The following is a 27,200-nucleotide window of genomic DNA, read 5'->3' on the forward strand; positions in this document are numbered from 1 at the left end:
TGAACTGTATCTTGGGTATTGTAGGCTTCCCTGCTAATATCCACTTATCAGTGAGTGCATACCATGTGTATACTTTTATGATTGTGTTGCCTCACTCAGGATATTTTCTAGTTCCATCATTTGCTTAAGAATTTCACAAATTAATTGTTTTTAATAGCTGAGTAGTATTCCATTGTATAAATGTACCACATTTTTCTGTATCCATTCCTCTGTTGAGGGACATCTTGTTTCTTTCCAGTTTCTGGCTGTTATAAATAAAGCTGCTATGAACATAGTAGAGCATGTGTCCTTTTACATGCTGGGGAATCCTCTGGGTATATGCCCAGGCAATCAAAGAGTACACATGGAAGTAGCCATGGCTCCAAATGCATATGCAGTAGAGGATGGCCTTGTTGAACATCAAAGGGAGGAGAGGCCCTTGGTCCTGAGAAGGCGCAATGCCCAATATAGGGAAATGCCAGGACATGGAAGTGGGAGTGGGTGGATTGGTGAGCAGGGGAAGGGGGAATGGTTTAGGGGATTTTTGGGGGGTGGGACCAGGAAAGAGGACATTTGAAATGTAAATAAATAATATATCTAATAAAAAATAAAGTTAGATAAAAAAGGACCCAGCCTTGATCAGGCTAGATAGACACAATTGGACCTTAATGATGCAGGCGGAGTCTTCTGCCTTGATGCACCTACCATTTCCTACAGGAGTAGACTGCCCACTGAGCTTGCTTTTCAATGCAAGCAAAAATCAGCTGAAACAAAGGATGGGACTGTGGGCTCTCCTGTGTAAATGTAGTGCTGATGACTAAACTTTGAGCCTTGATCAGAAACTTTGTCTTGGCTTCATCCTTCTCTCGTATTCCAATACCTCTTTTACGTAACCCAGTTCATCCATGGCCACTGGATGGCTACATGCCTGCCCAAAGATCTTATAATTAGAAAAGAAAAAAACAAACAACTACCCCCAAATGCCATAAATTCACATTTTGAGACAAAGGACCTCCAAAGATGCCACTGAGTTTGTTTTGTGTTGACCATCTACTGCTAGGCATGCAGCCCACCCTTAACAATGTTTTCCATCCAGTCCAGTGAGACTCCCTTAAAGAAAACTTTTTTTTTGCATGTGGCTATCAACTGTTAGTAGTGTCTGGTTAGAGACACAAACAGCTCTCTATTTCTTCTTTCAGCACTAGGGCCCCATCTGGTGCAGACTTGTGCAGGCTCTGTGGCAGATGAACTCTCTGAGTTCATGTGTGTGCCAGCTCTGTGCATCTAGAGGGCTTTGATTCCTTGGTGTCCTCCATCACGTCTGGCTCTTACAGTCTTTCTCTCTCCTTTTCCTCAGAGCTCTCTGAGCCCTGAGGGGAGAGACATGATGGAGACATCTCTTTTAGGGCTGAATGTTTGGAAGTTTCTCATATTCTGCATATTGTCTTGCTTTGGGGTTTCTGTATTTCTTCCCATCTGTTGCAGAAGGAAGCTTCTCTGATGATGGCTGAGCAAGGCACTGATGCACGACTGTAGTACAATGTCATTAGAAGAGGGCTGGAAAGATGGCTCAGCGGTTAAGAGCACTGACTGCTCTTCTGAAGGTCCTGAGTTCAAATCTCAGCAACCACATGGTGGCTCACAACCATCCATAAAAGAGATCTGACGCCCTCTTCTAGTGTGTCTGAAGACAGTTACACTGTGCTTAGAAATAATAATAAATAAATCTTTAAAGAAAAAAAAGAATGACATTAGGAGTCAGTTTATTGCTATATTCCTTCAGTAGAATAGCAGCATTTGGTTTTCCCCAAAGTCTCCAATATAGCTAGTCTTAGGTTCTTAGCCACTTGAATATTGGAGATCTATTTCATCTCATAGAGTAGATTTTAACTTAAATCAGATATTGGTTGGTCACTGCTGTAAACTTTGTGACATGATAACACCAGTGTTTCCCACAGGTAGGTCACTTTTGTAGATCAAAGGCTTTGTAGCTGAGTTGGTGTTTACCTTTCTCCATTCGTAGTGTGCAGCATACTTTCCAGTATCATCAATAGTAGTTCATGGGGAGAAGGCTCTAGGTAGTCACCAGCTCAATTTCTCTGTGTTCTATGAGTTGTGTAGATGTTGTCTTCTGCAATACAATCTAATTGTCATTTTTTGAGGAGCTAAGAATAGCTTTAGCAAGAGTCTGGATTGTTAAGGGTTCCCATGGGACCCCTTTGACTAAATACTCAATTAGATGTAATCCATTTCTGGCATTGAAAACTTTATTTGGTGATGAATTTGGATCTGTCTTCCCCGTTATTTAGTGATTTCATTTAGAGTGCTTTAATCTCTCTCTCTCTCTCTCTCTCTCTCTCTCTCTCTCTATATATATATATATATATATATATATATATATATATATATATATATATATATATATACACACACACACACATCTGTCTGCCTGTCTGTCTGTCTGCCTGCCTATCTGTCTGTCTGTCTGTGCTACTCCTCAAATGGCTCTTAGTTAAGCTGTTTCCTCCTGTGCTCCCTCCCTAGCTCTCCTCTTTCCTCCCCCTCCCTGTTTTAACTTCACATTGTAGCCACCATTACCACCTCTGTCCTTCACCACTATTCTATTTGCCCTTCCTAGGGAATTCCATCCCTCGCCACTAGTCCCTTACTCTCTGCCTAACCTCCATGGTTACCTGGCTTGTAGCTTGCTTATCAAAGACTTAATAGCTAATATTTACAAAGATGCAAATGCATCCAATATTTGTCTTTCTGGGTCTGAGTTTCCTTACTCAGATTAAATGTTTTCTAGTTTTATCCATTTCCCTGTGAATTTTATGATTTATTTATTTTATAGCTAAGTAATATTCTGTTGTACCACATTATCTTCATTCATTTATCCATTGACTGACATCTAGGTTGTTTATTCTGGTTATTGTGAATAGAGCAACAATGAACATGGTTGAGCAGATGTTTGGGTATATGCTCAAGAGCAGTATAGCTGGATCATGAAGCATATTGATTCCTGTCTTCCTGGTGAACTGTCATGGTTACCAAATAGAGGCAAGAAGTGATCTGAAGCAATCTGACTGCCATCTTTTCTTTGACATTTCCTCTTCCAAGCAATCTAGCCCATTACTTCTTCACTGGGCAGAATAAAGCCAGATTCTTTACCAAACTACAACTCAAATGGCTTGAGATAGGCTTCTGATCTTTGCATTTCTTGCTAGGCATTTTGATCTAAACTTCTATCTGAAAGGTGCATTAACTTCAGCTTGCAGCATCTAAGGTCTCTCTAGATGGCAGCTGCAAAGTCTTTCACATGTTTCCTGCAAGTTACTTGTAGGAAACACTATCAGGCTCATGTAATTACTTTTCTCATCACTGTCAAAATTCCTGAAAAACAAGTAGCTTCAGGAAGGAAGGGTTTGAAGTGGAAACTTCTAGTTTCTTTGGAAAGCTAGTTATGTCAAATGATGTTTTGCTGGGGCACATAGGTGAAAGGACGCCTTGCTAAAGCAGACATGTGGAAGAATGTTTTCCTGAAGCAGACACAGGTTAAAGGATGTTTTGCTGGAATATTGCTCTGGTTTGCTCTCCCTTGCATCTTTTTTATTAAATATATTATTTATTTACATTTCAAATATTGTCTCCTTTCCGGGCCCCTCCTGAAAATCCCCTAACCTATCCCCCTCCCCTGCTCACCAATCTGCCCACTCCCACTTCCCTGACCTGGCATTCCCCTATAATGGGGCATCTAGCCTTCTCAGGACCAAGGGCCTCTCCTCCCTTTGATGTCCAACAAGGCCATCCTCTGCTGCAAATGCATCTGGAACTACAGGTCCCTCTTTGGTTGATGGTTTAGTCCCTGGGAGCTCTGGGGGGGTACTGGGTAGTTCATATTGCTGTTTCTTCTATGGCGCTGAAAACCCCTTCAGTTCCTTGGGTCCTTTCTCTAGCTCCTCCATTGGGAACACTGTGCTCAGTTCACTGAGAGAGTCCCCCTCTGTATTTGTCATGCACTGGCAGAGCATCCCAGGTGACAGCTATATCAGGCTCAACACTGACATTAAGAGAAACTTGCCAAAGAACTCCTTATCATGAGGGTTTTTTTGGTAGCTTTCCTCTTGGGTTGCCTCAGGATGGTTGTCGAGCTGTGTGGTTTTTTCTGGATTGAACTACAGCTGATGGTTCATGTGTGGTGTCTTCCTGCTGAGAGGACTGGACTGCAGCTGTTGATTCCTATTTGGTCCTTTCTATGGGATTGATCTGCTGACAAAGAAGATTGAGCTCATCACAAAAGAACTATTACTAAACAGGTCCACTACCCCCACATCCTAATAACTTTTCCCTTTCACTTCCTCTGGTGGGTGGTAGGCAAGAGGAGAGGTTGAACGTTTTTTAAAGTGGGCTACAAAATATTTATGCCTACAAGGGTTGGTTTGGCTTATGGTTCTGAGGTACATTATATTATGGCTGGGAGTCATGGCAACAGAAGAGTGTGGTCACTGTTCAGATCGCATTCATCACCAGAAAACAGAGCAAAATGAAAGCTTGGGTCTCAGATTACTATTTCTCTTTGTCCTTTCTCCCTTTCACTTAGTCATTCTAGGACTGCAGAATTTATGGTACTTTGTCCTACCTGACTAACTCAATCTGGAAACTCTCTTTTATACATGCCCAGAGAACTGTCTTCCCAATGAATCTATATCCAGTCAAGTTTACAATATTAACTGGCTTTTACATTCCTCAATGGTAAATGTGAGAAGGTTCTCAATTTTAATTATGTGCAATAAATCTTCTCTAAAAGCTTTAAAATATTTTTTAAAATTCCATATATATGTATATGGATATTTATATATATCACCTACTGAGTCCACTTAGTGGTGTTGATATGTGTATGTCCTATGTCTAACCACTTGGGATGGGACAACCTATCAGGAACTTATACCTAGAGAAACATGACAGGTTTTGTTGCACTTAGTGTTTTGTTTAACAATTCTCTGCACATACCATGAAAAAGTTCTCTTGAACTTTCTTCAAGTATCTTTAAACAGGATATGATGAGGCAAACCTAGAGTCATAGTATGTGAAGGTCAAGGAACACAGATTGTGAGTTCAAGAACAGCCTGGACTACAGAGCAAGACTCTATCTTTAAAAGAAACAAAGACATATTTTGGTTATGCTGTCTGGATCCATGGCTGGCTCAAAATTAATTTGGTACATAGTATGAGTAGACACGATGTTTATTTTCCCAGAAAGGAAAGCGCACTTTTCCTGCACTTGGTGGCAGTGGCACCTGTTTTCAAGCCAGGCCAACAGCCATGTAGAATCTGCTTCTGGACATTCTACTCTGCTCCCTTCTGTCTACGCTTTCTGTACCATAGTCCACATGATAACCCTAGTGAAATGTATTTCCATCTTATATTATAGATGCCTAAATTTGACTGTTCTTTCTCATGGCTATCTTGGATATCCCTGTCCACTTCCAATTTATGTTAGTGCTAGATTTAGTTAGTTAATTTCCCTAAAAGCACATGGTGGGACAACTATTTTCATTGACTCCATAGATCATATGAACAGATTTACTTTTAAATAAAATTGAGCTCTAAAATTAACAAATGTATTACATCTTTTAATTAGCTACTTATTTAATTTTCCTAAGTGATACTTAGCATTTTTTGTAAATCTCTAGTATAAATCCTTACTAAATTCTTAGGAATTGATTTTTCATGCTAATTTAAATGAAATAATTTTAAAAAATCAGCTGAAACATTTCAATTTCAGTTGCAAAAGTTCAATATATATATATATATATATTTCAGAATGTAAATATAATTAGCTTTTGTCTATTAACTCCAATTTGGTGACCCTTTTCTTAAATTCTTTCTAGTTTTTTTTTTTTTGAAAGTGTGAGTGATTTTAATGTTGCCCATTTTCCATAGGAAGGAGTTACTCCCTGCCCAGATCCCAGTGCTTCCAAGGTCTGAATACCATAGCAGGGCAGTAGGAAGTCTCAAGAAATGGGTCATAGAGGCAGGGGAACCAAAACAGACAACAGATTATTTTCTTCTTCCCTTTCTCTCAACAAACAATTCTGTGGAGAATACATCTGCCATATAGCAGTTGAGAAATTACCACACTAGTAGTTACACCAACTCTAGAGTGAGTCTTCAGATGGCCTTTGGGGAATTTGGTCATCTGCCAGGGGAGCCCCTGAAATCTTCATCACCCTTCCCTGACATCTTAGTGAAGGATGAACAAGTCTGATTGGGGCACTGTTTCATGCTCATAACCCTAGCTATTTAGGAGGCTGAGGCAGGAGCATTGCTTGAGACTTAGAGGTTGGGGTTAGTCTCTATGTCACAGTGAGAGCATATCTCTTTAAATATAAGCAAATTTGGTTAAAGGTGTTCTAGATCACTAGGATCTGGCTGACTGACCCCCAGCTTTCAGAACATTGACTGTTTATTGAGTTAAACTTGGTATCATAATTTGTAGGATTTCAATGAAATGAAAAAGGAGACATAACACCAGAAACCGAGGAAATTAAAAAAAAAAAATCATAAGATCCTACTACAAAAACCTAGACTCAACAAAACTGGAAAATCTGGATGAAATGGACAATTTTCTAGACAGATGTCAGGTACCAAAGTTAAATCAGGATCAGATAAACCATCTAAACAGTTCCATAACACCTAAAGAAATAGAAGCAGTCATTAAAAGTCTCCCAACCAAAAGAAGACCTGGACCAGATGGGTTTAGTTCAGAGTTCCATCAGTCCTTCAAAGAAGACCTAACACCAATACTCCTCAAACTATTCCACAAAATAGAAACTGAAGGAGCACTACCCAATTTATCCTATGAAGCCACAGTTACACTGCATATTCTTTCATGGAGATGGAATGGTTTCTGTCTAATCAGAAACTTGTCACAATATCCTTTCATAGAGGACTTCATAAGAGATTTTCTTCTACTTCTATCATGTTTAATATTCCAAATAGATTTTAAAAACTGGTTGAGTGTATATTACTTTTAGCTTCAGAAAATATATATTCTTAAGAGGCATTTAGCTATTGTAAATTATTTTGATGACATAAAAATGTCAATACTGAGTTGTATATTTTAAAATAAACTATTAATTTAAAAACTAAAAAAGTAGCAATGCCAAAAAAGGCAAATCAGCTCAATAAAATCTTTTTTTCTAAAAAAAAAAAAAAAACATAAGCAATTCCTTATTATATCAGGAATCACTAAAGGCAAGAGAAACTCCAAAGCTGGAATTTCTGCTCTGTATCAAATTCTTTCTAATTTATACATTCCTGGCAGAAGTTTTGCTTTTCCAAGCACATGCTTGAATTGCTTAAAGTTCCTGTGATTATTTATGTTTGGGCCTGTTGCTGCTATAATATTTATGTTTTGAATTAGCTTTGATATTATTTTGGTTTTCCTCCCTCATTTGGTCTATTAATTTACTCCTATTTTTAACTTTCTATACTATGTTTTCTAAACTGTACATTCTATTTATTTTCTTACAACACACACCCTGACAAATTTCACAGGCAATCTGGATTTTAAAAAGAGTAGATTTCATCGGTGTCTCCCAACTCTCCTAATAACAACAGAACTCCATTTTCTCTCCTTCCCTTTCCCAAATCCTATATTATTATTGTTTAGTGTTTATCTTTAGTCTTTGAAGACCCATCATCTGACATTTCTTTCTTAGAATTTCTTTTGAGGCAGGGTCTTGCTATATATGTATCCTCTAAAGCCATGATCCTCCCTCAGATTTCCAAGTGCTGGAATTTCAGATGCATGTCACTGTGCCTCGCTAGACATTTTTGAATGGTACTTTTGCTTGCCTGCCTTTATACAAAATTTCCCATTCACCATTCTTGTCTGTGTTGGCTTCCATCTCTCTCATGGCCATCTTTCATCTGCAGAGTAAATGTAGTCCCTCTTTGTGGAAGTCACAAATCATCTTCATCCTTTATCTTACTCGAGCATAATGCTCTAGAATGACAATTTTCCGTCTGCACTTGCAAGATATTATTTCATCTTTCTCTGTCACGTCTTGGTGCAGATTTAAAGTGCATTGTCTTTCTAACTGCCCTTCTTTGCTATTTTCACTTTTCCCTCTGTAAGCATATAAAGTTTTCTTTATGCTGATGCACTTCCACATTTTCACAGCTTTATGCTTTGAGTAGGTTTACAGCTTTATCATCTGCTTCCACCAGGACCCACTGTGCTGCCTGACTCTGAGTCTGCAGTTTTCTTACCAGTGTTCCTTTGAATATGACTTTGGTACCTGACTTCTTTCCTTATTTTCTCACCTGGAACTTTCATTAAATACACATTGAGTTCCCTTGATTGGCTTCAATCTTTCCTAACTTCTCATTTAGTTTTCATCTCCACTTTCTATAATGAATTTACCATCAGTTCTTTGGATACATATTTTAATTATTGACTGATATGTTTTGGACAGCTACTCCTCAACCCATTTACCTTGTTAGTGAAATGGCCTCAGTTCTGATAGTAGACAGTTGGTTGCTGACTTTAAAATGCTTACTTTCATCTAGTTCTGCACTTGTCTGGCTTTCTTCTTGGTTTTAACTCAGGGAACCCATCTGGAAAACCCATACCGGTGTTTGGGATTTTCTATCACTGTAACCCACTGTAACAGGTGCTGCTATTTTTGACTCCTCTCTTGCCCCATTTTGTCCTTGTTCACCCAGTTTGTGTATCTCAAGCTCGCGTTCTCCAAGGTCTCTTAGAAAGAAATTCAACATGATGGTTAGAAATGCTTTTGTGAGAGACATATTTCAGTCTCAGTGGTAATTTCCCAATATTGGTGTAAGGATACCCAGACCTCACATCTGCTATTGCAAGAGCTGGGAAGCCTGACTTCGTTTTGGTAAGATTGCTCCCGGGAGGACTAGAGAAAGGGAAAGCTTCATTCTCAGTTCTATGAGCCTTATTTCCTTTTTAATGGACTAACCAGTCCTTCTTAAGTCTTGATTTGGTGTAATTTGATCTAAGAGTGGAACCTGAACTGCCTCCCAGGGGCTTCAAACCCCTGTTGCCTGCAGTTAGGGCTACATCTGTGCTGATTTCTTTCATGGCCTATTTGAGCATCATTTCCTGCTCACTCTCCTGGCTTTGAGTTTCTTCTTCATTTTTAAGAACTGAGGATTTTGATTTCTTGCTTTTGAATTTGGCATTTTCATTTATATATATATATATATTATATAATATATATAATATAAAACTATATATTATATAATATATAAAAATATATAATATAATATATATTATATATATAACATTTCTATACATTGAAATGAACATCTGAGAAGCTGTTTCACACAAGTTTAACCATATTCATCCTATTTTCTTTTTTCTTTTCTTTATGCATCCTTCCTCCTTTCTTTCACTTATCCATTCCTTCTTTCCTTCCTCTCTCCCCTCATCCCTGCCTTCTTCCCTTCACCCCTCCTTTCTTTCCTCCCTTTCTTGACAAGGTCCCAAGTAGCCTGGGCTGGCCTCAAACTTACTATATAGCTAAGGCTGACCCTGAACTTCTGCTCCCCCAGCTCTACTTTCTGAGGGTTGGGATCACTAAGATTAGAAACATGTGTCAGCACACCTGGCTAATGCAGTTTTGGGGATCAACTGCAGGACTTTGCTTTTGCAGTCAAGCACTCTAAAAAATGAGCTACATTCCAAATCCCTCACCCTAGTCTAAGTACAAATTTGATCACATTGTCTTCAACAGGGCCCCATTCACTTGAAGGATAAAGTCAATCTCCTTAGCAGGCCACTTTATTAACTTCATAATGAGGTAAAATTCTGTCTCCCCAAAGTCTGTTAGAGTCATGTCACAAATACCAGATGTCATAATAGAATCACAGTGGTGCAGGCCTTCTACCTCACAACTTCTATACCCATCTGCATCTTTATTTTCATTTTTAAAAACTTCTTTTACACCATAGTGATCTGATAGGAGGCATGGGATTAGTTCGATCTTATATTTGTTGAGGTCTGTCTTGTGACCAATTATATGGTTGATTTTGGAGAAGGTGCCATGAGGTGCTGAGAAAAAGGTATATTTTTTTGCTTTAGGATAGAATGTTCTATATGTATCTGTTAAATCTAATTGGTCCAAAGCTTCAATTAGTTTCATTGTGTCCCTGTTTAGTGGCTTCTAGCACATGTTTCTATTTCTAACAATTCTATTCTATGACCTTCAACTAAGCTGGAATCCCTTCTAAATCTGTGGGTTATAAATTTCAAAAAATGCAAAATGAGTTTTCAAAGCACAGGTCACTTCATAATCCAGGTCACAAATTCATTAAATTAAACCAAAGCAAAGTAAGAAGATGAATAGACACGTTCAAAGTAAGAGAATGAACGTGTCTATTCATCTTAGAGGCCAGAGTGGTACTGTGTAGACATGAGCCACCGAGCCACCTATAAGCCACTGAGCTTCCTCTCAGTCCTACTGTCCTGTGAAGACCAGTCCTTAACCTTCTTCAATCTCTGCTCAGCTCTGCTCTAAGGCAATCTTTGCTCAGCCCTCTTTTGGAAGAGTAGCCTGCTGCAGAGCTAGCTGTTATATTTTATGTGCTTCATTAGAGCAGGGAAATATAGTTTGCTGTGCCTAAACAAATCCTCGCTGCTAATGGGCCAAGAGCCTGGGAATGTAGAGTTAGAATGGTTGCAACATCAGAGAACTGAAAGGAAGAAAGAACAGCCCCGGAAGCAAAGGGATTGCACTCGGAAGCTTCATTTATATGTACTTTTCAGTGAATCAATAACTCGGAGATGTACAGTGAAGGGCAAAACCGAGTTGATTGCAATCTTCAAAGAGTCGGCAAAAAGGAAAAGTAGCAGTGCAAATGAAACTCATTCAAAGGAGCAAAGACACTTGGCTCAGACTTAAGATTGAACAGAGCTGGCAAAAATTCATTATTTCAGAAGAGATGACAGAGGAAAGTAATAGACTCTGAAATTTGGGCATAAAAACTCTTCCCAAATATTTGTCTTCATACCTTCTCCTCCTACCCCCAGCCTGGTTCTTGAGGCGGCAAAGCCGTGTCCTAAGGTGGGTTTATGCATGTACACACAGAACACCTCAGCCTTTAACTGACAAAACCAACGCAAAACTACTGTCTGAATCTCTAGCTAGGTTACTAACCCTAAACAATTTAAGGCAAAAAATATTATTCACAATTTACCATCTATTATTCAACTTGAGCATACTTCTTTTAATATACATTTGTTCTGTCTCTGTAAATACTGGAACAGAACAACATAATCAACTCAGCAAGGACCAGAACCCTTCTAAAACAAACCTGGCTATGTATTTATACATGGATGGACACACACACACACATACCCCTCACCCAATTCTCAGAATTCTCAGACATCTGTGTTTAATATCTAAAAAATTCCCAAAATAAAGCTCTAGCTGATTAAATGATCAAAGATATTTAAAAATATTTGCCTATGCTGCCCTCTTGCAGGAACTTAAGTCTTGAGTTCAAATTGAGACTTCATTCACAATATGATGGTTGGACCAGCTTACAAAAGGATTGCTCTACTATCAGAATGCACATTGCCCCTCAAGCTGGTCATCTCATTAATATAATCCATAACACATGCAGGTCATATATACATATGTGTGGTCTATGTATATATGTAGTGCACATGTATGACTTATTTCTATGAAAATAAAGCAACAGTCAAAATATGGAAAAATGTAGTATATATTCCATATAGAGGAATCTGTTGGTTGTATATCATATATATACCCATATATATGATAAGTAGATAGAAAGACAGGCTGACAAACAGATGAATGAATGATACTGGAAAGACTTCAGTCCTCTAAGAAATAACTTGCATAAAAATTCAGCTTGATAAAGACATTAAGCACAGATACATATTTATATTATTCGTGTGCATAAATTGGTTTTTAAAAAATCAGAAAAGTTTACCCAAGTGAAAAGTCCTGTGTCTTTTCATATATTTCAAACCCCCGGCTGTTAGGTGCTATGTGAACAGAATGTAGAACACCTAAGTAAGTGGTTTCTCTTACCTCACTCACACAGAGAAGAAATGTTCAAAAGGACATGTCATCCAGCTTCCCATCATACCCCTCCACAAAAAGCAAGCGAAGTGACAGGGCTCAGAAAGATTTACTCAGTGCCCTCCAGGATTTTTTTGCAGTGAATCTGCAGCATATCATTATACCGTTCCCTGTAGAATCCCAGCAGTTGGTGTGAGCCTCATTTGCACAGTTTCACTTTGCCTGTCCTAATACAGGGGAAGGACCAGCCAGAGAGGAAAAGAGGCATTGGCTCTCAGAGAGCAGCTAAAATGCACATCTAAGTCTATGCTGTGCTCAGTCGTCCTCTCCACACTGATGTCTGTATTTCATATAGACAAAATGTCTTCATTAATCTATATTTTCTATATTTATTTAATCACTACCTTTATTAACCTCTACATACTTATTTTTATTTGATATAATCACGCCCATTCTTCTAGATCTAAGTCATTCTCTTGGCCACTGCCTCTGTTTGTGTGTGCATTCCTATACCTGGGCACTGCATAAACATCAAAGCATGTTTATAGTTTTATAGGCATAATTTAAGCTATTTCCCTTGTACAAAGCAGTGAGAAAGAACAAATCTAGGCATTAAGAAGCAATTTTACAGGCCTTCTCCATGAAGTAAGGACAGCCTTCCACTGACTGAAAATTGGTAAGGGGAATATTGGAAACAAAGACAAATGTCATGGTCAAGCAGATTCTAAGGTCAAATGATGTCCGTGTGACACTGTTTCTGGAGTGGGTCCCCTGTGTGCTACTCTTTATATCAGTTCCCTATGGGAGCAGTGCAGTAGCAATAAGGCAGATATGGTTGATTCTCAGACAATTTGTGAGAAAGTAATGAAGCTAGAATCCAAGGGTCTTTCACAGCTGTCCTAGACTAACAAAGGGGCTGGGCACTTGAGCCCTCGCTCTCACCACTCATGGTTTATGGGCTACCTCTGCAAGTAGGTTGAAAAAGCAAGGAATCTACCTTCATGGAGGGCAGTGCCTGGGATGGAGGATGAAATCAGTTTAATCTGTTGGATGTTCCAACAGTTGAGAAAAATAGGCCTCAGGCTCAAAAAGGAATCTGGGTGGTGCTAGGATATCACTACCTAAACTTCATGAGTCTGTCTCGTTTTTTTTTTTTTTTTTTTTTGTTTGTTTTTTGTTTTTTGGGTTTTTTTTTGTAAGAAGAATATATAAGTACCTCCAGTGATAGAGCTACCCTTCCGATAAGTATCTTTTGGAGCTTTGATGAGTCAGTCTTCCTTCTAGCCTTCTATCTACTTAGGTCAGTGAATTAACTGTAGTCCATTTCTTTGTAGAGAAATTTGGAATAAAATATATAGAAAGAGATGAGACTACTTTGCCTATAAACGGGAAGTGTTAATAACATCTCTGACCTCACGGGGTAGGCATAATGACTTATGTATGCACAAGGGCATCAGACAGTGTCTGCTGCACAGCTAGCTCTTACTAGTGTTACTCTTTTGGGGAAATGCTGTGAATCTGTGAATTTAATTCTTCTTTGTTTACTTTTATTTATCCAGAATCTGCATCAAAACCGAGATGAAGAGATTGTCTTGTATTCTAACATTTTAGATTCCCATACTGGGTTTCCAACCTGAATCTTTTCACTTGATAGCCAATAGCCTCATAGTACCCTTTGATTGAATTTCATGCCATTAAGAATTTAAATTTATTTTCTGTGCTTGGTTTCATTGTGAGAATATTTCTAGATTCTTTTGATATTATTTGTATTTGTTTCTATATTGTTGTGTCTTGAGACAAGGTTTCATTGTATAGTATGGGCTGATCTTTCTTTTTGTTTTTTATTGGATATTTTCCTTATTTACATTTCAAATGTTATCTCTTTTCCAGATTCCCACCCCTCAGAAAACTTTTATCCCATTCCGCATCCTCCTGCCTTCATGAGAGTGTGCATTCCCCTACACTGGGGTATTGAGCCTTCATGGGACCAAGGGACTCCCATTGATGCCCAGCAAGGAAGTCCTCTGCTACATATACAGCTCAAGCCATGGGTCCCTCCATGTGCACTCCTTGGTTGGTGGTTTATCCCCTGGGAGCTCTGGTTGGCTGATATTGTTGTTTTTCCTATGGGGTTACAAACCCCTTCAGCTCCTTCAGTTTGGTGACTGTATATGGGGTGGGTCCCCAGGTGGCACAGTCTTTGGGTGGCCTTTCCTTCAGTCTCTGTGCCATACTTTGTTTCCATATTTGCTCCTGTGAGTATTTTGTTCCCCTTCTAAGAAGGACCAAAGCACCTACACTTTGGTCTTCCTTCTTCTTGAGCTTCATGTGGTCTGAGAATTGTATCTTGGGTATTCCTAGCTTTGGGGCTAATATCCACTTATCAGTCAGTGCATACCATGTGTGTTCTTTTTTGATTGGGTTACCTCAGGATGATATTTTCAAGTTCCATCTACTTGCCTAAGAATTTCATGAATTCAATGTCTTTAATAACTGAGTAGTACTCCATCATGTAAATGTACAACATTTTCTGTATCCATTGCTCTGTTGAGGGGCATCTGGGTTGTTTCCAGCTTCTGGCTATTATAAATAAGGCTGATATGAACATGGTGGAGCATGTGTCTCTGTTATATGTTGGAGCATCTTTCATTCCTGACCTTAAGCTGTACCACAGAGCAATAGTGATAAAAAAACAAAACCTCGTGGTATTGGTACAGAGACAGGCAGGAAGATCAATGGAATAGAATTGAAGACCCAGAAATGAATCCACACACCTATGGTCACTTGATCTTTGACAAAGGAGTTAAAACCAACCAGTGGAATAAAAGACAGCATTTTCAACAAATGGTGCTGGTTCAACTGGCAGTCAGCATTTAGAAGAATACAAATCAATTCATTCTTTTTTATTTACATTGCAAATGATTTCCGCTTGTCTGGGTCCCCACTCCCCACAAGTCCCATAAGCCCTCTTCCGTCCCCCTATTCTTCCATCCACCCCTTCCCACTTCCCTGTTCTAGAATTCCTCTATACTCTTGCACTGAGTCTTTCCAGAACCAGGGGCCACTCCTCCATTCTTTTTGGACATCATTTAATTTGTGGATTATGTCCTGGGTATTCAAAGTTTCTAGGCTAATATCCACTTATCAGTGAGTGCATACCATGATTGATCTTTTGAGACTGGGTTACCTCATTTAGTATGATGTTCTCCAGCTCCATCCATTTGTCTAAGAATTTCATGAATTCATTGTTTCTAATGGCTGAATAGTACTCCATTGTGTAAATATACCACATTTTTTGTATCCATTCCTCCGTTGAAGGATATCTAGGTTCTTTCCAGCTTCTGGCTGCTACAAATAGGGCTGCTATGAACATAGTGGAGCATGTGTCCTTATTGCATGCTGAAGAATCCTCTGGATATATGCCCAGTAGTGGTATAACAGGGTCCTCAGGAAGTGACATGCCCAGTTTTCTGAGGAACCGCCAGACTGATTTCCAAAGTGGTTGCACCATCTTGCAATCCCACCAGCAGTGGAGGAGTGTTCCTCTTTCTCCACATCCTAGCCAACACCTGCTGCCTCCTGAGTTTTTGATCTTAGCCATTCTGACTGGTGTGAGGTGAAATCTCAGGGTTGTTTTGATTTGCATTTCCCTCATGATTAATGATGTTGAACATTTCTTAAGGTGTTTCTCAGTTCTCCAAAGTTCTTCATGTGAAAATTCTTTGTTTAGCTCCATACCCCACTTTTTAATGGGGTTATTTGGTTCTCTGGGTTCTACTTTCTTGAGATCTTTGTATATATTAGATATTAGCCCTCTGTCGGATTTAGGGTTGGTGAAGATCCTTTCCCAGTCTGTTGGTTGATGTTTTGTCCTTTTGACGGTGTCCTTTGCCTTACAGAAACTTTGTAATTTTATGAGGTCCCATTTGTCAATTCTTGATCTTATTGCGTAAGCTATTGGTGTTCTACTCAGGAACTTTTCCCCTGTGCCCATGTCCTCCAGGGTCTTCATTCTTACCTCCTTTAATAAAGCTCAAGTCCAAGTGAATCAAGGACTTCTATATAAAACCAGACACACTGAAGCTAATAGAGGAGAAAGTGGGGAAGAGCCTCGAATACATGGGCACAGGGGGAAAGTTCCTGAACAGAACACCAATGGCCTATGTTCAAAAATCAAGAATTGACAAATGGGACCTCACAAAATTACAAAGCTTCTGTAAGGCAAAGGACACAGTCAATAGGACAAAACAACAACCAACAGATTGGGAAAGGATCTTTACCAATCCTATACCCGATAGAGGGCTAATATCCAATATATATATATATAAAAAACTTAAGAAAATAGACTCCAGATAATCAAATAACACTATTAAAAATGGGGTACAGAGTTGAACAGAGAATTCTCAACTGAAAACTCGAATGTCAGAGAAGCACCTAAAGAAATGTTCAATATCCTTAATCATCAGGGAAATGCAAATCAAAACAACCCTGAGATTCCACCTCACACCAGTCAAAATGGCTAAGATAAAAAACTCAGGTGACAGCAGATGCTGGTGAGGATATAGAGAAAGAGGAACACTCTCTAATTGTTGTTGGGATTGTAAACTGGTACAACCACTCTGGAAATCAGTCTGGCAATTCCTCAGATAATTGGACATATTACTACCTGAGTACCCAGCTATACCACTTCCAGGCATATGGACTGACTGATCTTGAAACTGTACACTGGGATTGCAGTTGAGCATCACTATGCCTATTTAGAATATTGGGTTTAAATAGACAGCATTTCTTTTTAGAGGAGCAGAAATGGTACTAAAGGTTAGTATCCTCTTAAGCCATGACAGGTGGCAAGTGTCTCCCACCATTTAGCTACTTATATGAATCAATCAGACTCCATGTAGCAATCCAATCAGATATCCAGACTTTGAATTGCCAAATCTATGTCGCCAGAAAACTGGTTGATAACTAGCTGAGCATATTATTTCAACATTACAATCCCAGGACTCAGGAGGGTGAAGTGGAGGACTGAGAGTTTCTAGGTCACTCTAGGTTACATACTGAGATTTTCTCTCAGACAAACAAAACCATAAATAGCATTATGGCTGAACATTGAAAGTTTTGTTTTGAACTAGACCAGTACTTCTTGAGTAGCTGACTATGTGGGTTAAAAATCCTTGAGGCCCTCAACACTGTCTGTTTTGAAGCAGGAACCGAACGACTTTTTGAAGGCATTCTTGACTCCTCCATGGTTTGGAGAGAGAGAGAGAGAGAGAGAGAGAGAGAGAGAGAGAGAGAGAGAGAGAGAGAGAGAGAGAGACCTCTCTCACTGAGTGACCACCTGAGATGGCACTAACGTTCTCTGAATGCTACCCAGACTCCCAGAGCTGTCTGTCACTAACTGTATGCTTCTGGGGATGTATCCAGTCTTCTGCCCCCAGCTAAGGGCTGTGGCTCTCTTCACCATCTTACAAAATCCTTAGGAGAGAACTATTTCTAAGAATGCTTTGAATGGCAGTTGGTTTTTCAATCTTCTCAGCTGTAGCTCCTCATTTCTTAGGAAGAACATCAGGAAGATGCAAACACTGTAAAATTAGCATATTCATATGGTGTTATGCCTGGCTGCCTATTTTTATTGAGATGGTTTAATGATTTTAGTCAGATAACTACAGAGCTTTAACCTAAGCAGGTCTTTAAAGTGGTTCAGGCCAGTCCAGACTTAGACTAGTAGAGCTTCTTCTGATTAACTGAGTGGCCTTATTTATTTTCAGGAGTCTCAAGCTCTGCATCTGTAAGTAGTGCTAAGAAGAGCACCTGTTTCTGCAGCTTTTGTCAGATTGAGTGCCACTGGCCTTCATTAATGATGGCCACTAAGCAGATAACCATGACCATTACCACAGTGTCCTCTTGTGGATTCCAGTTGGAGAAATCTTCTGTAGGTAAGGATGCAGAGAAGCTATTGATATGAGCTCATGGCTATTATTATGTCACAGAGACCAGGTTCCTCAGGAAAAAGGCCACAGGCCCTAAGAACTTGAGCATCATCTGGGGCCCAGCTTCAGCATTTCAATGTCTTCAACCTGACCTTGTTTACCTATGTTGTCAGCCATGTTTTCTGCTGGCTCTTGGGTCCTTGTTTATTTAATCTTACTATACTTAATGATCTTTTATGGAATATCTTGAATCCAACGAAGAATAAATCTATTACATATACAAACAGACAAACAAATCCATAGCATATGGATTAGTGTCTTGTTGCCTATTATACTATTTATTCTGTTTTATGGATACTCTCCCTCTTGCTTAAATAAAGTTTTGATTTTCTATTGTTGAGGAGATGTGAGAGTGGTGTGGGGGGATTTAGTGGGCTGTAAATATGTAATGAAGCAATCAAGACATTTTGAAGAAGCCTGGTGCTGATCTCAACACAAACAGAATTTAGGTCAGGAAAAAAAATTACAAAAAAGGAAAGAAATTACTTTAGAACTCATACTGCTTATATTCTATGGATTCATTTACAGGAGGACTAACATATGCATAAAACTCTTCTATATTTTGAATCTGAGTTTCCAGAAAGAGTAGAGAGGCCTCGAACTTCTCCCTGAAGCAAAATGGCAGCTACGACGGGTCTTTTCACAGAGCATTCCCAGCTTTATGTGTCTGCCGACTTGCCTTTTAAATATAAGAGAAAATCTTTATAAGTCGTAGAATTCTGCAGAAATTCCCTCTGAAACTCAGAAGCACAGTACTTGGTCCTGATTTGGAAAGAATCTGCTAAAGGTAACCAGGCTTCTTTCTTTCCTGATAAGCCTTTTGTGGCAGAAACAATTCAACATCTTTGTGCAGCCTAAAGCCAGCAGCCTGCTCTGAGACACTCTCAGATCAGAAGAACTGAAAGTGCCAGTCTGGGTAGTGATAAAAGGCCTAGCAATTACAATAGGAATGGCTCCCATCTGTGTTGTACTTCACAGTTTGTGACGTGTTTTCATAAATATTATCTTACATGATCTTGATAAAAATTCTTATTTCAACATCTGTACTCTCTTGCTTGTTGCTGGAGATGAAAGTATTTCCTCTAAAAATTTCATAGGTTAAAACTTTAACCCCCAGCACCACAGAAGTTAGCCTATTTAAAGATACATCTTTATGTTGTTGAGTTAAAATGAGGTCATTAGGGTGGATCACAATCCAATACAACTATCATTCTTACAGAAGAAGTTGGAGATAGAGAGCTAGGAGAGATGATGGGACCCTGTGAAGCCATCTTGAATGCATGTGTATCTACCTGTCAGAACTCCAAGAAAGTATACTAGGTACAATACAGCATGGTATATTGTTACACCAGCCCTAGGAACTAGTACAAAAGACCTTTGTAGTCTGGCACTGCTTTCCTTCGGTACCATCTCTTATTCCTCATTCCAGTGACTACACACTTCCACCAAACAGCATCCAAGTTGGGAATCTGTCTACAAAGTCTATTGTTCACTGTTTGGATATAAAACAATAAGAGGAAAGCCATCCATGACCAAGTACCTTGTACATTCCTGAATCCTAAGGAAGCCAGGTTTTCCTTCCTAAGGAACTCTAGGGAACTTTTCATTCACTTTGCTGTTATGTTTTTCTAGTTGGTTCCTAGGAGAAAAGTGTTAAATTCAAGTGGGAGTTTATGTCTTTAGATATAATAATTTGCAGCATCATTTTTTCATTTCTTTTACACACACACAGAGGGAGAGAGAGAGAGAGAGAGAGAGAGAGAGAGAGAGAGAGAGAGAGAGAGAGAGAGAGAGAGAGAGAGAGAGAGAGAGAACTTGAGTTCCAAGGATTATTAGACCCTCTCCAATAAAATCGTGTGGGTGAGGGGTAGAAGTGGAGCTGTATGAACACACAGTTCACATGGTTACTGTGATGATTCCTTCTGCCTCTATGAGTGTATTTTTATTTCTGTTAAGCTGCACCTCTCAGAGGATTATCTAGAAGTTCTGCACCATAGACCACTACTCAGAAGGTTTGTGTTCTTCCTTGATTTGGGTAGATTCTATAAACACCTGGCAAACAGAATGTGGAATGTTGGTTCTCAGGCCTCAGGAGTCCAGCACCTTCTTCTCCTGCTTCACATTTTGTGTCTTCTCTTTGGTGAATTATCTTTCACACCATACCCAGAGACCACTATTCTAAGGAAACAGATGAAGGAGGAGTGAAGGAATCAATCCATGGGTACCCGGCTTAACCTGTGGCCACAGGACTGGAGTCATAAGCTCTTAGGGTGCTGCATGTAGCAGGAGGCCTAGGAATCCTTCAACAGGACACCTCTGAGTCTGAATCTCCTTCCCTCCTTCCGTGATTCATGAGGCCCCAGGACAATAGGATGTTCAAGCTTTTGTGTGACCTACATGTGTTTCCTGACTGGACAAAGCAGAGCCTAAGTTTACGTATATTGTCTATGTGACTTTGAACAAGTTGTTTAATCTCTTAAAATTCAGTGTTCTATTCTCTAAAATAGAAATGTCTTTAGCTGGCTTAGTTAAACAATGGACAATAAATATAGTTTTCAGGGTCAGGAGACATAACGGTTTTCAATAGAGACAACTATAACATCACTCAGAGGTATAGGACCCAATCCTTCTGTAACTGAAAGCAATGGGCTCACATCTTGGTGAGCACAAAGCCAAAATAAGCATGGGCAATGAATAAAAGAGGAGAGAAAGCTGTGTTATCTGCAGCAGGCATGAGCTATTTCCTCTCCTGGGCTCAGTGATTTTATTAGAAGGAGCCTACGCACATCTTTAGATGAAAGTACTTCGGCAGATCCTTTCTAAGACTGCACAGTTAAGGCCATAACTCAAGAGAGATGGCAGATGCATTTGAGGGCATGGAACACAGGGTAAGGTTAAATGCTGAACAGGGGTGGCTATGGACATGCACCTTGTAGCATGTATATACACATGCAGTGTGTATCCTGATGCTTTACCTGAAGAACATAATAGATACATTGAAGTTTGTTAATGATTGGAGATTGTCCAGGGTCTTCTGGACATGACAGGATACCTGCATTCTTAAACTCACAGTAGCTGTGGTTGCCAGAGCAAGACTTGCACAATATCAAGCCAGTCAACGTTCAAGCATTGAAGAGAGAAGTATTCATGAGATGCCCAGGCTTAACCGAGAAGCTCTAGACACTTGATGGCTTCTGGAAGAGGGAGAGTCAGGTTGTTCTGAAGGCTGTGCCTCCTGGACATTGACCACATTCCAGTATATGTCTCCATACCCAGGAGAATGTGGGCAGCACAAATTGGCCTTGATGGGTTATTAAAATACAATAAGTAAATGAAGTTGGAGGTGTGGTGTGGATCTGGGGTGGATATTGGAGGAATAAGGGGAGGAGCTGAAGGTAAATATTATCAAAATACATTGTATGAAATTCTCGAAGAATTAATAAAATATTTTAAAGTGAAATATGTGAGCAAGCCAAAAAATAAAACAAATATGGGTTTATCTTTAGAGATGCTTACCTAGCTTAGTGGTTAATATCTCACGCCAAAAAATACTATTGTATCTGCTCAGACTCCTTAAACAGGGTAGGTGATATAGCCAGGCATATCCCTAACATACAGAATGCATTTCCTTCAGGAAACCCAGAATTCTGGAATTTGGCAGAACAAAGCCCAGAGCCTTCACTCCACATTGAATGACTCACCGCTGTTAGCTAACAACAAGTCCTCCTGAAAATTGATTACTGCAATTTCGTCAGCTAAGTGGAAGCACAAACAGCTTTTCCTGCTTTCATAAGCAAAGGTCCAATGAATGTTCTTTTTTAGAGAAAACTTGAGCAGCCTCAGTCCCCTGCGCTTGGCAGTAGGTAGAAAGCTGAACTAGTCATATCAACCTCTCTCCTAACCAACCTGGCTCATAAGTCCAGTTGTATGAATGATTATCAGACTCAAGTTAACACATTTCATAAGCACAAAGATGTTTTCCCAAACTCTGAATTCCTTCTTAGCAGCAACAATGAGGTCAGCAAAACAAAAACAAAATTCACTCATTTAGCGGGAACAGCGCCAAGCGTGAGACACCAAGCTTTCCCAGCTGTTGCCTTCTTGAGGTGTCCACTACCTGCTATCCTGCGCTGTTTTTTGTTTGTTTGTTTGTTTGTTTTTGTTTTGCTTGGAAAGTGAACTTTCAGAAAGCCTAAAAAGTCTGATCTTTCTGAGTGCAAGGATATTGCTTAACTTGAAGATTTGAAAGTTCACTCACTTCCTCTCAGCTGGCTGTTGCATACTTTGAGAAGCAATGATTTCACAGTAACAGTCAAAATGCCATAAATGAATTACTATTAAAATTAATTTCACCTCATTTGAGCCATGGGATGGAAGGTCAAGACAAAATCATCTCCTTTGCTTTCAAAGTGCTTTCACTAAGAAAACCCTAAATTACCTCTGTTAGATCCGCACTGGCAGCCCAAAGCATGGCTCTGACTTATTTGCTCCTGACCTGGGAAGCAGGTCATGGAGAGGAAACTGTGGGGGCAGCCACAGCAGCACCCAGGTCCAAATGACAGCTGCTCCTTCACAGACATTTTATCTGCTAACCAGGACATGGTTAGTAACTGTCAGTACGTGCCAGGCAGCAGATTGATGGCCAAGGCATTTGTTGCTAAGAGTGTGGTCAGTACACCTGTGTTTAACAGTGCAAAATCTTTACCATGTAGCTGGTGGTTCCAACACTGTCCAGGAAGAAAATAAGTGTCAGATAGCACCGTTAGCCATTAAGTGTTAGAGCAATGGACTTGGTGTGCCATGGGCAAACATATCAGGCATGTTTCATAGATGCCACTTGGGGTAGCTTTAGTGTAAACTGCTTGATCATGAGTGGAAATGAGTTCCCTGGGTCCCCCTCATTCTGGTGAAGTTCTCCTTGGGAACACAGTATGACAGCTTAGCAGAATTATGAGATCTCTGTCAGCAGAACATGAAAACAAGGAAATAAAATGCATGACCAATAGCCAGAAGAGACCTCTGCACACATCTGTACACACCCCTTCCGTGTGAGCATCAGGAGCACGAATGTCTTTCTTCGTTAACCTTCTTCCCACATAGAGCAGAGGGTCATACTTCCTGTAAAAATCACTAAACCTAGAAACAAACTGTAAGTCCCTATGGAAAATGGAATGACCCGTTTTCTCAGACAGAGCAAATCAGTCTTGAGGAAAGGATTCTACAGAACAAAAGTACAGTTACAAGATGGCAGAAGGTAGAGATCTTGCCCCATTAATCTTTATTTACAGGCAAAAAGGAAATAATTGGGTAATATTTTAATAATAATGGATTAAATCTATTTATGGTTCAAAGAATATATCCCTCACATTGCAGAAGGACTCCCTATAAATATTTTTTCTTCTCTCTCTCTCTCTCTCTCTCTCTCTCTCTCTCTCTCTCTCTCTGAGACAGGGTCTCACTTTTTTAACTTAGGTTGGCCTTGGACTCACAATCCTCTTGCTCCACTCTCTTGAATACTGGGATTAGTGTCCTGCATCATTGTGGCCAGGCACCACAGTAGTTCTTACACAGCAGTTTTCTGTAGGCATCTAAGGTGCCTTAGCCCCCCAAGCATGATGCCTATGCAGCCAATGCAGCCATTCTGGAATGGCTGCAGCAGACAGTGAAATGTTTGTCCTTTTCCTGACCCCGCTAGATCAGTCCAGTGTTTGGTCCTTTAGTATCCCAGTTTGCGAATATAAAGCATATCATAAAAAGATTGCCAAAAGACGGTTTTCATTTCATTCATTTCTGCGCCATTCATCACTTTTAGAGATGGAGGTCATGAAGACTTTCATACTTATCAATATTTTCCCCAGGTAGATTGTGGTTTAGATGTAGCTCAAATTGCAAATCAGAAGAAAGCCTTACAACAGGCTTCCTAGATACAAGATTGGAAACATAAATTATCCTGCAGTAAGCCAGCGTCTTTATAATAGGAGCAAAAAAATCAGTTTTTATTGGGTGGAATACAATGTAGCATTGCTGAAGTTCCCTGTGATATAACCCTCAATAACCTTTTGATAATATCACTGACACCTTGATATAACCATCAATTGGCTTGTAAAACTCAACTACCAAAGATGTATTTTCCAATGTTTTTGGCAATGTAATTTGACATCTTGGAAGACAATTCTAGAATTTCCTGGCGCACGCCCCACACACAGCTCGCTTCCTTTTACTCAAATTCAGTACTGACTCTGTAAAACAATGCTCACAAACTGGAGGCTTGACTAGATAGGTGATGATGGTGATGAATTTAACTTTTTAAGGGTGTGATAATGGTACTTGGATTTTATTATCATCAAAGTCCCCTCCCTTTTCTATCTTCTCTATATTTCAGGATTGTAGTTGTAATTTGTTGCAAAAAGCTACAATGGACTATTACATTGCCCGGGGGAAGTGCTGCAATTTGAAGACAGGTTATATATTATTAATTGTTAAGGCTGAGGGATATGTACATGGGGATTATTATATTCTTCTCTTAGTTTCTGTAAGTTTGAACTTTCTTTTACTTTCTACTTACTCCCTCATTTATTTAAAATTTATATTTTAAATTTTATATATTTATTATATTTTATATTTCTAGATTTTATATATGTTATATACTGTTATCTATATGTTATACATACATAATATACATTCTATATATACAATATATGTTTATATATGTATGGACATAATATAGAATATACTTTATACATATGTAATAGGCATATTATATACATATACATCACATATACATATTATCATCATAATATAATGCATACATTATATTATATTACATATTATACCAAATATATAATTATTTATAAACTATAACCATATAATATTATATATAATATATTTCTATATTAATTATATATTGCAGTTATATATTACAATTATTTTAGATTTCATTTTGCTGTTTTCATCCAAGGGCAGCATCACACTGCCCCTCTCTCCTCTAACTTCTCCCATCGCTCAGTTTCCCTCCCACATCAGGATTTCTTTTTAAAGAGATGATGGTAGAAATCAGAAGTCATGGGTTGACAATGTGGCTCAGTGGGTAGCACGCTTGCCTAGCATACACAAAGCTTGAGAACGACCCCCCGGAACTGCATATACAGGTTGAGGCAACCCATACTTGCAAGTCTTGTACCCAAGAGGTAGAGACAGGAGGATGAGAAATTTAAGTCCTTCTTTGGCTACATGGTGATTTCACAGTCAGCATGGGATCCTGTCAAAAAGAAAATTAAACAGTTCCTATGCTGTAACAATCAGCAGCCTTGATGAATAGGCCCCACCCATGCTCATGAGAGCAACACTAACTTAAATGCCACAGGAGAGACAGGAGTGAAGCAGGGCCTTGCTTGGAAGAAAAGATTTGCAGGGGGGAGGAGGTAAGAGAGGATAATGGGAAAATAATCATCAAAGTTCATTCAATATGTGCATGAAATTGTGAGAGAATAAATAAATATCAAATAAAAATTATCACAGGCCACTAATATGCATGACTTAACTCAGCTATTTGTAACAAGAATATAGAAACTGTAAAATAACCCACTCTTTCAAGTATGTGTTTAACAATCAGAGAAAAAGAGATAAGGAGACAGTTCTCACTTGTCCTCAGAGTTCTGTGTTCTGTTAAGAATTACAGGGGTGTAGAGAGGGATTTGCCTTGCTTCGATAATGGAGAGTGCAGCGACCCTCTCCCACAGTGGAACAACTTATAAAAATGGTCCCTTGTGACCCGCAGCTCAGCTTTTAAGGTCACTGAGTTCTAAGAGCATCTGAAGCCTCAAGTAAAACCTCGAGAATAGAAATAATCAGCTAGCTTTATCTGAAATGTGTCAGTGAAAATTTCAACCATGAGAGGGCAAACTGTAGATGTTTTATCTTAAGTCCTCTTGGGTTCCTCCACGGTCCTTTCTAACCCCTAATCAGCAGAGCTTGCCAACAAGTGTGAACTGCAACAAGACATGTAAATGAGCACGGTCAGGAAACCATTCCCCAAATGTGCGCCCCGATCACTCTCAATAACACATAGCAAAATCCCCTCGTAGAGTGAATCGACTGTCACGATCCATCACGTGACCTCTCTCTCATTAATTAATTGAAAGTTCTACATCAGGGAGGAGGGGAGCAAAAGAGAATGTCACAGTGGACACTGGCCAAAGGACACAAGGGACCCTGCAGACGTTTCTGTCAGAGATCTAGTACCAGATGTAGTTCCACTGTGGAAGCGAATGGAGATGGAGAACTCTGGGCAGCAGCCCTAGCTCTCATTCCCAAGCCGCATGTCCTTAAGGAGCGCATGGCCCCCATCAGGTACTTGTCAGTCAACTTGTGAGTGCAGGGATTGGGGCTTCTCCAGCTCTGAAATCCTGTGTTTCTCTCATTGGGCTCTCTACAAGTGTCAAGAAAATGGATTTCAATCTTTCTAAATAAAAAATTACATTTAAAAGAACGACAAGGGACAAAATAGTAGGCATCTAACAACCACACATAAAGACACATAAACATTTGCCCTGAATGGTACGCTACAAAATGCAGTAAAATAGATTTTTACTGAATTTTCTTGATCATTATTTGGTTCATCAATCAGTTTAGAGAAGAAACATCAGACAGGGAAGGCCATTAGCCACATAATAGGCAAATGGAGTTAGCACTGGGTTGTGTGCAAGACTTCTGCTAATCTTGTTTTCTCACAAATACATTACACCTGGGGTGTCTTGCTGTCTTTCATCTTTGAGCCTCTCTGAGCCTTCGTTCAGTTTTGCACCCCTGCACTGCAATGGCCTCTCTCTGAGGATCATCCCTTTATTCTCCAGCGTAGAATCCTGTCTACATGACTGTATTTACTTGCGTGGCTCATCATTGCAAGGTCTTGCTTGGTTCTCCTGCCTGTCAGAATGTCATGTGCTATGACATCTCTAATGCCCAGCCGACTTTCAGACATAGCAGATAACTCATACTTACTTAAAGATTCATGACAGGGGAGGGGAGATGACTTATGGGGCTTTTGGGGGAGGGGACCAGGAAAGGGGAAATCATTTGAAATGTAAATAAAGAATATATCTAATAAAAAAGTAATATTTATCCAGTAAAAATTTCTGATTTT

This window comes from Apodemus sylvaticus, chromosome 14, assembly GCF_947179515.1.
Source record: "Apodemus sylvaticus chromosome 14, mApoSyl1.1, whole genome shotgun sequence".
Lineage (NCBI taxonomy): Eukaryota > Metazoa > Chordata > Mammalia > Rodentia > Muridae > Apodemus > Apodemus sylvaticus.